Below are 13630 nucleotides of genomic sequence, written 5' to 3'. Positions count from 1 at the left end.
TTCCTGATTAGTTTTGCAGGCATTTTTAATGCTTTTTCATCTAATTAGTAAACCACTACTTAAATTAGGCCCACCAAGCTAAAATGGAGGTAAAAGGATGTGGTCAAGACTTAAAAACAAGATGTGGTTACTTGCTGTATGCAGTGCAGACGTGACTGGATTTTGCAGCACCCCAGGGCGTGGGGAAGGGATGACAGGGCGCATCGTTTTTTCCTAGTCAGTTTAAACAAGAACTGAAATTATTTACCTCTTGGAACTGGCGGAACAGCGGAAGTATTTCCAAATGCATAAAGATTTGGGAAGGGGGAGCAGTAGAAAAATGAGGTTTTGTGCGCTTTGCTTAATGGTGCACCGTCTTTTGAAATGTTAGAATTGGGTGTTGAACCTACTAAAACAAACTGTTATTCCCCTTGTGTTTAAAGGGTATTTGATTATGTTACAGGCTAAATTATGCCTTCTAATTTGCGTGCAGACTCTGGAAAGTAACAGCGTAGCTTGTAGCTCATATATCTTTCGTACATGAGTCTCTTCACTGAATGCTGAGAACTGGTGTTGCACATGGTGACAAGTGACTGTTCACTGCATATTTGACTATTGGCCAGAGTCCATACTGATGAGAGACAGGCAGGTGTAACCTACCCTCCCTGTGCAACAGTCGAATGGTTGAATACGTTTCGGTCAATTACAGCTGTTCGTATCTATCTATGGCAGCAACACGGCAAAAAGGGGTATTGGAGCATTGCCCTAAAGGTCTGGGCTAATTTCACTTTGAGACATCTTATTAGCAGTGATGTGCAAGAAAAAAAATTCTGCAGGTTGACTTTCAGTTTCCCGAAGTCCATTTTACTCCCATTGACTATGGGAATAACGTGAAAAGCAACATAAAATCCCAAGTCCATAATGCCATTTGTTCGAATGGCTTTGCAGGCCATACGGCAAGAAGTGCAAAACCTCGCCAGCGGGGCCACGGCGCTGTACTGATGCTGCCCGAGCGTGGCGGAGCTCCCCGCGCCGGAGTTCTCCCCCTCCATAAGTGGCCTGCAGCCTCCTGGGGTCACCCGCCGGTGGCAGCCGGAACGCCCCAGGCTTTCTGCTTTCGGCCATCAGGCGTTCACAGGGGTTTCAGTAAGGAACAAATTGCAGGGCATATGGATGCAATTATTGTACGGTTGGACTCCATGATCTTAAAGGTCTTTTCCAACCTGCATGGTTCTGTGATTCTGTGTACCGCTTTTAGCTCCAGCCCTTCTACTGCCTACATAACCTGGCACAGCTGAGCTTGAATCTTTGTGTATTTTTTATGCTACAAATATTTCCAGATTTAACCGTTCACTCTTTTAATGGTGGCAGTAAAAAGTGACTGATACCAAAAAGAGGCAGATGACAGTGATCATCATCTTTCTTTTTTTTTAATGTCAGTTATCTAATTAATGCTACTTGGTATAGAGGAAGTCAGGTGTTGATTTCAGCAGATACTGTAAATGTTGCCAAGTTTAGTCAACTGCATCTTGGAAATAGAAAAGGGCCAAGTTTCAGCCACGCCAGTGTAAATATAACCTTCGTTCTGAATACCCCAAACCCTGAGGGGAAATAGGGAAATTTTAAAAGCACAACAAAGAAACGATAAAAGACAAAAATAATCGTGGGAGGTGACGTAAGAAAGAGCAAACTGAGAAAGTGGAGAAATCCTTTTTTTTTTGTGCACTTACATGTAGACCCCTTCATCCCTCCTCTTCTTCCGCGTAAACTGTGCCTCCATTAGACCTGCAAGAGATGAGGTTCTGTAATACCGCAGGATCACTGTCATGCCCCTGCTTCACTTCAGAGCCATAAAGTCTCATCCTTTACTTTAATAACTCCAGTGGGTTTAGTGGAGAGCTTTAACTGCAAGTTCTTCAGGAAAGAGGCTTTGCTTTTGCATCTCCTGTCAGAGGGGCTTGCCATATTGTGCAGCGGTTAAAAAATAACTGCTAATACCAGTGATGAAAACAAGGGGAGCAAAAAAGGCAAGGATGTGTGTATCTGCAGTTGCTGAAAAATGGGTTATACTTTTAGCACTTCATTCTCTGCCACTAAGAAAGTGCTTCTGCTTTCATTTTGTTGCTTTTCTGGAAGGTGAACAGAGGGAGTATGGAGATAAGCAATTGTAAAGGGAGTTTTTAGTTGTCTAAGTACATGCACAAATTAGATTTCCCCTCCCGTGCTTCTTCTGGATATCTGCCAATTAATAATTTGAATTAACAGGAAGCCGGAAGGTTGAGAGTGTGACGAAATTCAATCAACCTTGAATTCAAAGTCAGGGTTGGTTTTTTTTATTATTGTGATGATGATGTATCTTGAAGGGAATTTTTAAAATGAAGATATGTGGTAGTTTATATCCTTTGATAAGGTTTGCATTATCATCTTGGTTTTCATTTCATTTTTTTCTGTAAATTTTGTCCAGCTAATTACCACAAAACACTGGTGAGGTGGATGAATCCTAAGCAAACTATTATAAAGCACTTTACAGTGGGCTGTAAGTAAAAAGATTAAGTTGTATTTCCCAAGGTTGCGGAGTTGGAATTGACAATCAAATGTAATCTTCGGGAATCAGTCTTCAGCTTAAACTACGTAGTTTCTCTTACTATTTTGAATTATAAAACATGCTTCATTGGGACAATATGGAGCAAGCTTGAAATATTTTCTCTTAATTTCAGTGTCCAAATGATGGTTTTATTCACAAGCACATTGTGATTCCAAATAAATGTAGTAATTTTCAGTACTACAGATGTTTTTCTTTCTCTGGCACAAAAGTGGCTTGGGGATTATACAAGACAAAACATAAGACTTCATAGCAAAGGATTTTATCTCTGGATAATACTGTTTTTCTCTACGAGTGCAGGTGGCTGTTACTAAATGTTGGGATAGTTCCGAGCTTTTAAGGCAAGGGGGATTGTGTAGGATATGAAAACAAATATGTGTTTTTTTAACACATGTTTTTAAGCTAATCTAAACAGACTTTAACAATTTGTAATTAATCATTGGATTTACCATGAACTCCATTTACCATCCAACTCACTTGTAAGGGTGGTCAAATGACGTTATTTAAGCTGATAGCTAAAGAGAGATTGTAAAACACTAGTGAAATTCTTTCTAAAAAGGGATTTTTCTCTTTAGTAAAGTAGAGAAAAATAATTCGGTGTGTGCATAGGTCTCTATTATATCACTCAATTTTTCGCCTTAGTTGTAAGATATGAGTTACACCTGCATTGCTGCCTCTGCACTGCATTCATGTATCACAGAGATATTTTCAGTGGCAGGAGTGATGCTGTAGTGGAGAGGGTCATGGCAGGAGTCTTTTCTGCTGCCAGATGATACCTCCATTTCGTCATTCGCCTACCAAAGCCACCTTACCTCTCGCTGACTGAAGCTGGCAAAACACCCCCTTTCAGGTGTAAATCAAGGTCACAAAACAAATCTGCGATGGAGCCAGACTTCAGAGCCAGACATCCTGATTTTTATCCATTTGTTTTTATCAGTTGCTGCTGTTCATGTTAAGGTGGCATCTAACGTAGCTCTCAGACGTACCAGCCGAGGGGTGAGACCAAGGGCCCTGGGATGCGGTACGGACCGGAGGCTTGTCCCAGCACCTTGTCCCGAGTGCAGGGCAGGCGCAGTGCTGGCGCAGCCTGCGCCCGTGGTGAGTGCGCCGGGGAGGGGGGGCCCTGCTGCTGCTGCACGCCGGGGTCCTTCCCTGCAGACTTCTGTCCAACGCGTGTGAGGGCTCAGGAGGAGGAGCGAAGCTCTGGAGCGAGACACACGTCTCCTTCCAGGCTGCAAGCTGGGGTACGCCTAGAGCACATATCTGGGGCATATAATTCATTCTGCCTTTAGCCCTGGTTTCCGTAGCTAAGCCAACCCAAACAGAAATGTGTCTACAGTTCCAATAACAGTCTATTGCCATCTTTACGGGCACAATTCAGCTATGCAAGAGTGGCATTTCTTCCTTTAGTTTGTTCAGGGGCGTTTATTTTCCTTAGTTTTGAGGTCAGAGAGATTAATGTGTGACTGTATTGACTACCAGACTTGCTTTTAAAACTGCAGAGAGTTTTGAACACGAGGAAGGAAAATGTCGATTCTGTGTCAGAGTATAGACCAAGGAGTTTAGTTTCAGACACCCAGAGCGGAGTTTTCCCTCGGGTCCCTAATGGAGAGAGAAAACAAAGCTCCTTGGTGAATTTTGCTATAACACTATACTAAAATTGTGAATTTGTTCCAAGTGAGAGAAAAAAGGCACGTTGCATCTTTTCTGTTGTGTCCCCTGTGGCTTTATGCGTACTGTCACTTTTTCATTATATTTGCAGCTCCATAAAATGTTTCTCATCTTCTATATATCAGCCTATTTGAAACCAACATGCCATTCATCATCATCATCAACAACTTTTCTTTAAGTTGTTGTAAGTTGATGCAGTGCCCAGAAGTGGAGCAGAATATGAAAACCAGTCTAGCAAGTGCCTGGAATAGTTGTCATGCAGAAGTTATTACTTGCTGTCTTAGTTACAAGTCCAAGACCGCAAGCCTTTTCTGTCATGTGTCAATACCCCTCGTTGATGTGTAGTTTGGTTTCAGTTATGGCCCGGAGCTACACAGTAATGAGTCAAAAAGGGCAGTTGAAGCAGCAGGGATACTTTTTAAACTCTTCCCCCCTAACTAATACTCTTGGGCAGATAAACAGTCATATCTACTTTTTACAACGGGCTCCACCTTCTCTGTGATCTCCCAAACGACAGTCACGCTTTGCTATGCTTTAGGGTCTCAGTAGTGTGGCAGGAGCCTTCAGAGGCTGTGAGCATCTTGACCGTATCAAAATTGTTGGTTTATTGCATGGACTAACACCATTTATGTCCATTTACGTGAATTGCTGTACAGGTGGTAAATTACCCATTTTGTTAAGCAGCAATCTATATGAATAACTGGTTATCCTCAGAAAGGAATGTAATTTGTGGCACGGTTTCTGTTGGGTTTCCTAGAGGTAGTTTTAATAATGGTGAGGTCAAAATATTTGAATCTGGACTTTTTTTCTTACTAGTTCCAAGACTATGTGAAGACAGCCTCAAGGGAATCTTTTGGAAGAGTTTATTCAGCAATGCTGAATATCAGTAGTATCTCCAATATAATTTCAGAAACGGGTAATATTGCTGAGTGTTCGCTGTCAAAATATGGAGCTGGGGTCAAAAGTACCGATCGACTCCTGAACGCAAAAGGCTTGTCAGATTTCCCTTTGGAAGCAGCGGATGACTAGAATGAACTGAAACTGGAGACAGTATATTTTTTATGACACAAATTGAACTCCTGCCAATGACAAATGCCAAGGTACATTGTGAAAATAAAATGATGCAGTGCTAGCTAAAGTGCATGACATAACTATAAATAGATGTACCCATGTGCACAACACAGCTCCTACCTTTCTTTGCTTGGAGAGAACAGTTTCACATGTACCAAGGTCGCCAGAGTGGTTGTATCCTGCAAAGCTCATGTCATGCATGAAAGTACAGAAAGACCATCTGGGAACTATAAAAATAGCCTGTTCTGACTAGATGATTTGTGTGGTGGCCAAGGACTGATATGCTCATTCAGGAAATGGCAAAACAATGTCAAGCTTGTTGGGAAGTAACCAGCCTCCTTTTCATCCTTGGGAATGGCCTGGTATGTCATGGAACAAAATCCACAAGGAGACTTTGGACCACACGGTTTCTGAATGCCCTGAAGGAGTCCGTGTGAACTGAAGTGGTTCAGTGCAGGCAGTGGAAATGTTACGATTCCTCTTAATATTTTAAGATTTCAGGTTTGGTATTTCTGAAGCAGATTGAGAGCAATAGTAGAACTTAACTCACATCTAAAGAATTTTTCAAAGAGTTTTTAGACTTGTAAAGTTTTTTTTTTAAGTTTTTAAATGAAGTTACATCACATTTGTCATACAAGTTACTACATTCTGCCACAGGCCAATCAGCTTTATTCAGCCATCTTACAAGTGATTTATGTTATGATCTCGTGTGAAGATGGTTTATAAAGCAAAACTGAAATTTTTTAATTGACCTACAGGAGTGCAGGACACACAACTTAAATCTAGGTTACATTGGCCAGACTTTTTTTTTTTTTTAAAAAAAAAAAAGCCCAGTCTAGAAGGAATTGATTCTAAACCAACAGAAATAGCCATAAACAGTGAAACTCAATTGCAGCCTTTCCATGCAGGAATAAAAATAGAGATGTTAATGACTGGTTTTCTGACAAGCATTTCTGTGTCACAGGTGACACAATAGCAGCTTTTGAGCACAATTTTAATGAGGTATCATACCTAAATGACTTCTGTTGAAGTCCTTAACCTGAACACTGTAACCTGTGACAAGTCTGTCTCTCAGTTTTTGTTGTTAATGGATATGCTAGATAAAGCTATTGAGGTTCTCCAGCCACGTCAGGCAGTCCAGGCTCCATTTTAGATGCTGTCAGGAAGCCTAAGAGATGCTGTTAACAGTTGTAAACCACCTCCCTGATCTGGTTTGTTTAACACTAGCAACTAATTATCGCCATACATTTGTGACTTCAAAACTGCCATTTTATACTGAGGAGAAAGTATTAGTGTGAAGGACTTGGATGCTATTCTATTAAATAGTTTGTGAGTCCTCTAATGGCTCATTCTATCTCTTATTTATATTACCTACCAGAAGAGTGCATACAGATAAGAAAGTCTGATGTGCCATGTTAATCTGAGTAAAAACTAACTAGATCTGTGTTATCTTTCACGCTTACGGCTGAAATTGGGTTGAGATCGGAGATTGAACAGGTCCACTGCAGTGCCCACAGTAGCAAATTTTGTCTGTAAACTGTTCCCTACCATCGCCACCCGAGTCGGTCAGCCAGTTAGCTTATCCCAGATTCAGCCAAAATTTAAGCTGATGTGTGGGAAATAGGAACAGCTGGGGAGTTCAGATTTTAGAGGGAGTTTGATTTCTGAATTAACACGAGATTAGAGATGTACTCGCAGCTCGTTGGTCTCCTGTGAGGTTTTTTATATTATAATTGTATAAAGAGGAATGATACACTTCTTTCAAACGTGGAAGAAGAACATAGGGGATATATACTCAGTACCATGAGGAACTTTCTCCCAATTTTTCCAGAGGTGCAAGAGTATTTAGTGTGCAAGACTCTGTTCTTTCTTCATGCAAATACTTGGATCTTATATCTGAATGAAGACAAAGTCTTCAGAATAGTGTATTCACATCGAATATTACTAATATTTCAGATCCTGTCTTGGGAACATTTACTTACGATGTAGTTTTCCATTCTTCTGTGTGTAATCCCTTACTTCTGAAAGTGGCATGAGCAAGTATCCTACTTGTACCTAAAGAATATGGATGATTTCTTGAAATGACGAAAATGTCATTTCACGTTGAGGTATAGTTACCTCAATAGGCACCAATTCCGCTAGTACGAAACCCATTTATTCCACTTGCTGAATACAAGTCTTTTTTCATGTGTGATCTTGGGGGAAGGGGAAAATTAAGGTTGGGTTTTTTTCCAGGTTTTCTGAGCACCATTGAGTGGTTTCAGTGGGGGAGTGTGGTGTGGGTGTTTCAGGAGTTGTGAAATCTTTGGAATACAGACTTGAGGCAGAAGCAGTTGTGCAACTTTTCTGTTTTATAGCCTCACCTGTAATCAAAGTAAATGGTGTTTCCTAAATGCCATTAGAAGGTGAAATTAAACAGCAGGAATTAAATAGGAAACATTTCTTTGCTCTCAGAACGGGGCCTCACTTCAGCTGGCACTCTCGCCCGTCATGGCTCTCACTAGTTGCTTCCCGCAACTCGGCAGCCTCCTCCTCCTGCACTGTGCGTGCGTCGCTGCCCTTTCATTGAAGCTTTTCTTCCACACCCCCAGATACACATATGCGGTCCTACCCATCAGCTCTCTCACCATGCAATTTGCCCCCGGTCCCCTGAGTTTAAGCCCCACAGTTCAAACTCTGCTCGGACCTTGCCACACGTGGGGGTTCATGACGCCTCTTCTCTGGCTCAGCTGGCTGGTTCCAGAGAGGAGCTCGGGGAAGGGGTTTGCCTTTGCAGAAGAAAAGGTGACTGCTCCAGCAGCTGGTGGCACGAGAGGCCATATCAGTTAGTAGCCTTTGCAACTTTAATTTTAACAATCACCCATTGTAAGATGACTTGATGAGGTGCTATGTCTTTATGGTCATCTGTGTGTTATATGATTCTGTGTCCTGTGGATTAGTGATTGTAGACATCAAGCGTAAATGGTTTACCCCTTCCGCTTCACCTCATAGGCATTCTAGCAACTTGGTTTTAAATGACTTCGCATGAGCACAAAATTTAAATAAAACTGTTCCTATAAGCAAAAAGGATCCTTAAAAAAATTTTAAATAGAAGTTGTGCATTTCACTTCAAATAAACCAATTGCCCCAGTTTAAAAATAAAGCTGCTGCAACAGAGTATTTATTTAGAAAAGTGATTATAAGAGTTGATGTATTGAGACATGCTGTTATGCTGTCGCTGGTTAGTTCACATGAAGTAAAACAATTTTAAGGGTTTCATTTAATATTAATAGATATCCATTGTATCTTAGGCTCTATATGTCTTACAGAATATTTTACAAATTTAATAATACAAAGAACTGGACCATATTAGTGATGAAGTAAAGCACTGTGCGTGCATTCACAGAGTTGTTTGATTCATTAGAATTATTTTTAAATCAGTGATTTATTTGTTATTTACTTCTACCTCCACACTGGTAGAAATTTGCTTGACTCCTTATCGCCAGGCTTCTCTTTCCTCCACCTCTCCTTGATTTTTACAGGCAAAAATATGCAACTCAGTTGAGAGATCAGTCATCTGGAGATGATCCAGCCCTTGAACCTTCACCCAGAGCATGTCACCCACCCCCTGCACTAATTAAAGGTGCTCGGTGGAAGTTTCACTGGTGAGGATGGGTGCAGCTCTGCTGCTTGCTGCTGCTGTAATGGCAGACAGAATCAGGAGGAGCTGAAAGCTGGGTTAAAGCAGGACGGCGGGGGCAAGTGAACAGCTGACACATGGGTGAATGTTTCTGATCTTTTTTTAATATGTTGTGTCAGAAGGATTACTCAAAGTCTCTTAAGAGCCATTCTTACATACTAACATTATTGGCAGGTTATGTTATGGTATAACTTGGGGTGGAACTAGAAAGACTGTGGTTAGCTTTACAGTTTGAGAAACAGTAGAAATTATTTTGTGCTTCTTACTAACAGTTGAAATGATCAGAGAGGTTAGAGATGTGAATTTGTGAGATGTGCTTTACATTTATGTTCGTCACAGATGCACTGTGGTCCTTCACTTTGGAAGAGAATGGATGTGGTGACTTACGACCATAATGGTTAAACCATTGCAGACATCTAATGAGAGCCTGAGAAGCTCTGTGTGACGCCAAAACCTACACAGAAACTTCTATGATGTATTAGTTAGTGTTTTAAGACCACTTCGAAAATACAGAGCAATAAAAAGTCATTAATGGTGACACTGTTAACTCCTGAGGTAGGATATCCATCTCTTTATATGCAAATTGGCATTTGCGTGTGCATAAAACTATTCTTATACTATTGTTATCATTATTGACTGTATAAAAACACCCCATATTGTGTTTTAATTTATTTCCCTGCTTTTTATATTGTAATCCTTCCAAAAGAAATTTATTACTAATAACAATTGGTTTTCTTTGTCAGTGAGATGTGCCTAAATTATTACCCCCCTGCAAAAAAAGTCTAAATTGCTTGCTTCTGGGTGTATGATAAGAGCTCTAGGGGTGTGCCCATGTCAGGTCTTAAAACAAGGAAGCTGAGAGTTTAAGTTAAAAAAAGAAGAGACATGCTATTATCCTTTTACTGGTTAGCTCACATAAAGTAAAACAATTTTAAGGGGTTCATTTAATATAAATAGATATCCATTGCATCTTAGTGACTACATGTCTTACAGAGTGTTCTACAATTTTTAGTTGTGGAAGACTTGCACATGGGTCTGGATTTAAAGTATCAGCAGCTAAAAAGTAAAATTTATTTACAAAATATCTTTGGTAGTATTTTTTTTCCTTTTCTTAAAGAGAACAAAAAGCTATTACCATATCAGGTAACAGTGATTTATTAGTATGAAATCTAGAATTGGTCAAACCTTTTCCTCTCTTTAAGCTTTCTTTCACAAGATACTTGATTGGAAGGAGGGTCATCTGCATCAGTGTATTTGGTGGGGAGAAAATGCCATTTGGACCTGGGGGGTGGTAAGCATTCTTAAACATCAGGTTAAATTTTAAGTCATCTATTAATAAAGGAGAGAAAGGAATCATTTTTTGCATCATTGTGAAAGTGTTATGAGTCAATCTTTGCTTCCTTTGCAGACAGTAGGGTTTAGAATATCCCTTTTCTCAAGCTCCACATCAACTCTGTACAAGTGAATAAAAATTTAAGCGATGGCTCTTCACTGATGCATTTTATTTGATCGCCTTTTGTCTAGTTTATAGTACCAAAATAGTGCTCAGTGACAGCTGAAAAGACTTAAAAAGGTACCTCCTCAAAACCCAGCATTTTAAAAGTGGCATCGACAAGAAAACGTCTTGTTGCTTTTCCATCTTTGAATCCAATCCCTGAGAATGAGCATGCATGGAAGAGTGTGTGTTTGTGTGCATTTCTGATGTTCAAAGGACTATTTTGACTAAATATTAGCAGTTTATTAAGAGCTAAAAATTTCTGCAATTTTCACATTAAATTTGACCAAAGTAAAATACAGGTCCTTATAAACAAACAGCTATGCTATTTAAGCCTGTTCTTAACTGAGAAAAAACAAATGGGAAAGAGAAAAAAAAATCTACTTTCTGTTGAAAAAAAATTATACTACTTAATTTTTTTTTTTTAATAATTGCCTAAACTAGCTAAGTCTCATAATTGAATGCTTGGGGGGAAAATCCTTAACTCATAAAAATAATAAAAGTAAGATGTTAATAAATACAGCTATAAGGCATTAAAGATCACATGGTCCAAATGTGCAGGAATAAACTACTGATAAAAATTAGTATGAAGGACAGCAGAGACATTTCAAAATCAGTGTTATATTTTGGCTGTAAGAATTTTTCCTCTGAAATACTTGTTGGGAAGAAAGAGTATTCTCTGCTGTCTGGAAAGAGATGAGACGTCTGAGACTACCACCTCAGTGGTCCATCAGCCTGTAGCCATGATGCCCTTTGCCTTTCCCAGTCCCTGTCCCACCCCTCGCCCCTTCTTCTGCGTCAGCATGCATCTGCTTTCCCTCTGAGCTCCTGTCGCCTGAGTAGGAAGCAAAGTTCATGCAAGGAAAGTATTTTGATAATTCAGTTACAGGCCTCTGACAAACCTGTGCAGAGCATATACAAGTAGTATTTTCAGGAGGTTTTATTTTAGTCAAATTTATGTGGATTTTCACTGTGGCGGAAAAGGCACTTTGCCATGAGAGCAACCTCTCTGCCAAATGTCAAGTCCCTGCTCCGAAGTGTGGAAGCACTAGAGATTCTCATTGAAACAGCTGTGTAAATATCGGCAAAACTGGGTTTTCCCCACCTTCACTCTGAAACGACTGAGCTATTTTTGCTTATGCCTTCCAGAAAAAATTTCGCCTGAGGCAAAACACTCACCATGGAGCTTTACAGTCCAAATAGTTAAAATGGAGTCAAATTATAAGTGATAATATAAGCTTATAATGTGTCACACTTAAATATAGGTGTTGATGTCTGCTCCTTGCATAATACTACAAAGACTCGTGAGTTTCTGTAGAAATAAGAGACCAAAATTATCTTCCCTTAATAAGGAAATGTAAAACGTATGTAAAAAATAGTGGTGAAGAGTGAAAAAATTAATGAAAATTCATCTTTGAGTGAACAGTGCACGAATGCTTATACTTACTATGCATATTTTTCATTGATGCTGAAAAAATGGAAACGTATATGGTTCATGATTCAGCAGCAAGATACCTGCAGTAAGCAAGGGATCGTTAAGAGGGGTTGCAGGTCTCTGTTTCTTTCCCCCGTCCTTCTGGCTTGGGAGTCTCACGTTCTTTGCTCCACAGAGTTTTCGTTTCAGCAACCTGCAACCAGGTGTGAAGTGTGCTTTCCTGGGAGCTGGAAAATGCAAGTTTGAACCTGCTAATTCTTAAGTGAATACTTTAATCTTCAGTCTCTTAAATCTCTTATACCACTTCCACTGCCACCTTTCTCCCTTTTTTTTTTTTTCCCTCTCCAAATAAAAATACTGAGTCAGTTCTCTACAGCCAAAGATACGAATTGGAGCCTAGATTTGGAGGGGAAATTTGAAGCAATGAATCCCAGTCTCAGACAAGTGTCTAATCCACGGCTACAGGAAAACACATAAATCTTTGAAACAGGCACATAACTTTCCCCATTCCTTGTAGAGGGAATTTCATAGCTAACTAGCCTTTGAGAATTGTGTTCCAGGACCTGGATGACTAAAATACTTGCTTGGTTACAGTATCCTTAGAAGATCCAGTAGGCATGACAGTATGGAGTGTTACCCCATCTACTTTCCCGCATGTCTTTTCCAAATAAAAATTCTTTTTCCAAATAAGATTAGTAAAGAGGACAACGAGTGAGACTGTTCCAATTTGGAAAAATGACTTCCTTTCAATTAACACCGATAGCGATGTTCATTTTAAAGCCGTGTGGAGGTTTTGTGTCTTTATAACACTAGTGTAATTTCTCTTTGTGTGAACTTGAAGAAACAAATAATCTGGGCTGTATGAGCGGGAGCGCAGCCAGTCGATCAAGGGAAGGGATTGTCCCCCTCTATATGGCACTCATCAGACCACATCTAGATACTGCGTCCAGTTTGGGGACCTGACACAGGAAAGATGTGGACAAAGTGGAGGGAGCTTGGGAGAACCCCAAAGCCGTGGGGCTGGAGCACTTGCCCTCTGAGGAGGGGCTGGGGGAGATGGGACAGCCTGGAGAAGGGATGGCTTCAGGGATACCTAACAGCCCCCCAGCACCTACAAGGGATCATTGAGGAGACGGAGCTGGGCTCTCCTCACGGCGGTGCAGGGCGGGAGGGTGAGAGACAAGAGGTACAAGTTGCAACAGGTTCAGGCTGGGTATAAGGAGAAACTTTTTCCTATGTGTTCCCATGGAGAGTGAGGCAGTGGAGCAGGCCGGCCTGGGAGGCTGTGCCATCTCTGTCCTTGGAGGGTTTCAAGCCCTGACTGGTCCAAGCCCTGAGCAGCCTGGTCTGACCTCAGAGCTGGCCCTGCTTTGGGCAGGGAGTTGGACAAGAGACCTCCCGAGGGCCCTTCCAGCCTGTGACCCTCAAGCCTTTAGGCACGCAAATCCTACTGACGTTCAGTGGCTTTTATAATATTTTTGTAATAGCAAACATATGATTGACATCTAATTCAGCCCTTCTGATCACCTCTAGCTTCCCTAGAGTCCTTCTTGCCGGGAAGGCCAAAAACTTAGAATCTTTTTATTCTCTGACGAAACAATTCTTGTCTAGGGATTAAAACCTTTAAAAGCTTCTCAAACCCTGTATGTATGGATTTAAGGCTTCAGTTCTCTATATATTGATTTCTTAAAGCAGGGG

General features: G+C 40.7%; 1 protein-coding gene across 8 annotated transcripts in view; it reads left to right on the top strand.

Annotated features, from left to right (window-relative positions):
* The window catches only part of TBL1X (transducin beta like 1 X-linked), a 201679-nt gene that overhangs the window by 119941 nt on the left and 68108 nt on the right, over positions 1-13630 (top strand). Inside the window, exons 3-4 of one of the 8 annotated variants that reach the window (XM_075133439.1) lie at positions 8845-8967; positions 9342-9557. The exons of the other annotated variants lie outside the window; for them this stretch is intronic. The gene's annotated coding sequence lies outside the window, so the exon portion shown is untranslated. The remainder of the gene's footprint in view (positions 1-8844; positions 8968-9341; positions 9558-13630) is intronic. 8 annotated transcript variants of the gene reach the window in all.

Source organism: Calonectris borealis, chromosome 1 (assembly GCF_964195595.1).
Source record: "Calonectris borealis chromosome 1, bCalBor7.hap1.2, whole genome shotgun sequence".
Taxonomy (NCBI): domain Eukaryota; kingdom Metazoa; phylum Chordata; class Aves; order Procellariiformes; family Procellariidae; genus Calonectris; species Calonectris borealis.
The sequence above is the reverse complement of the archived record's forward strand: the minus strand, read 5'-3'. Positions and strand labels throughout refer to the sequence as shown.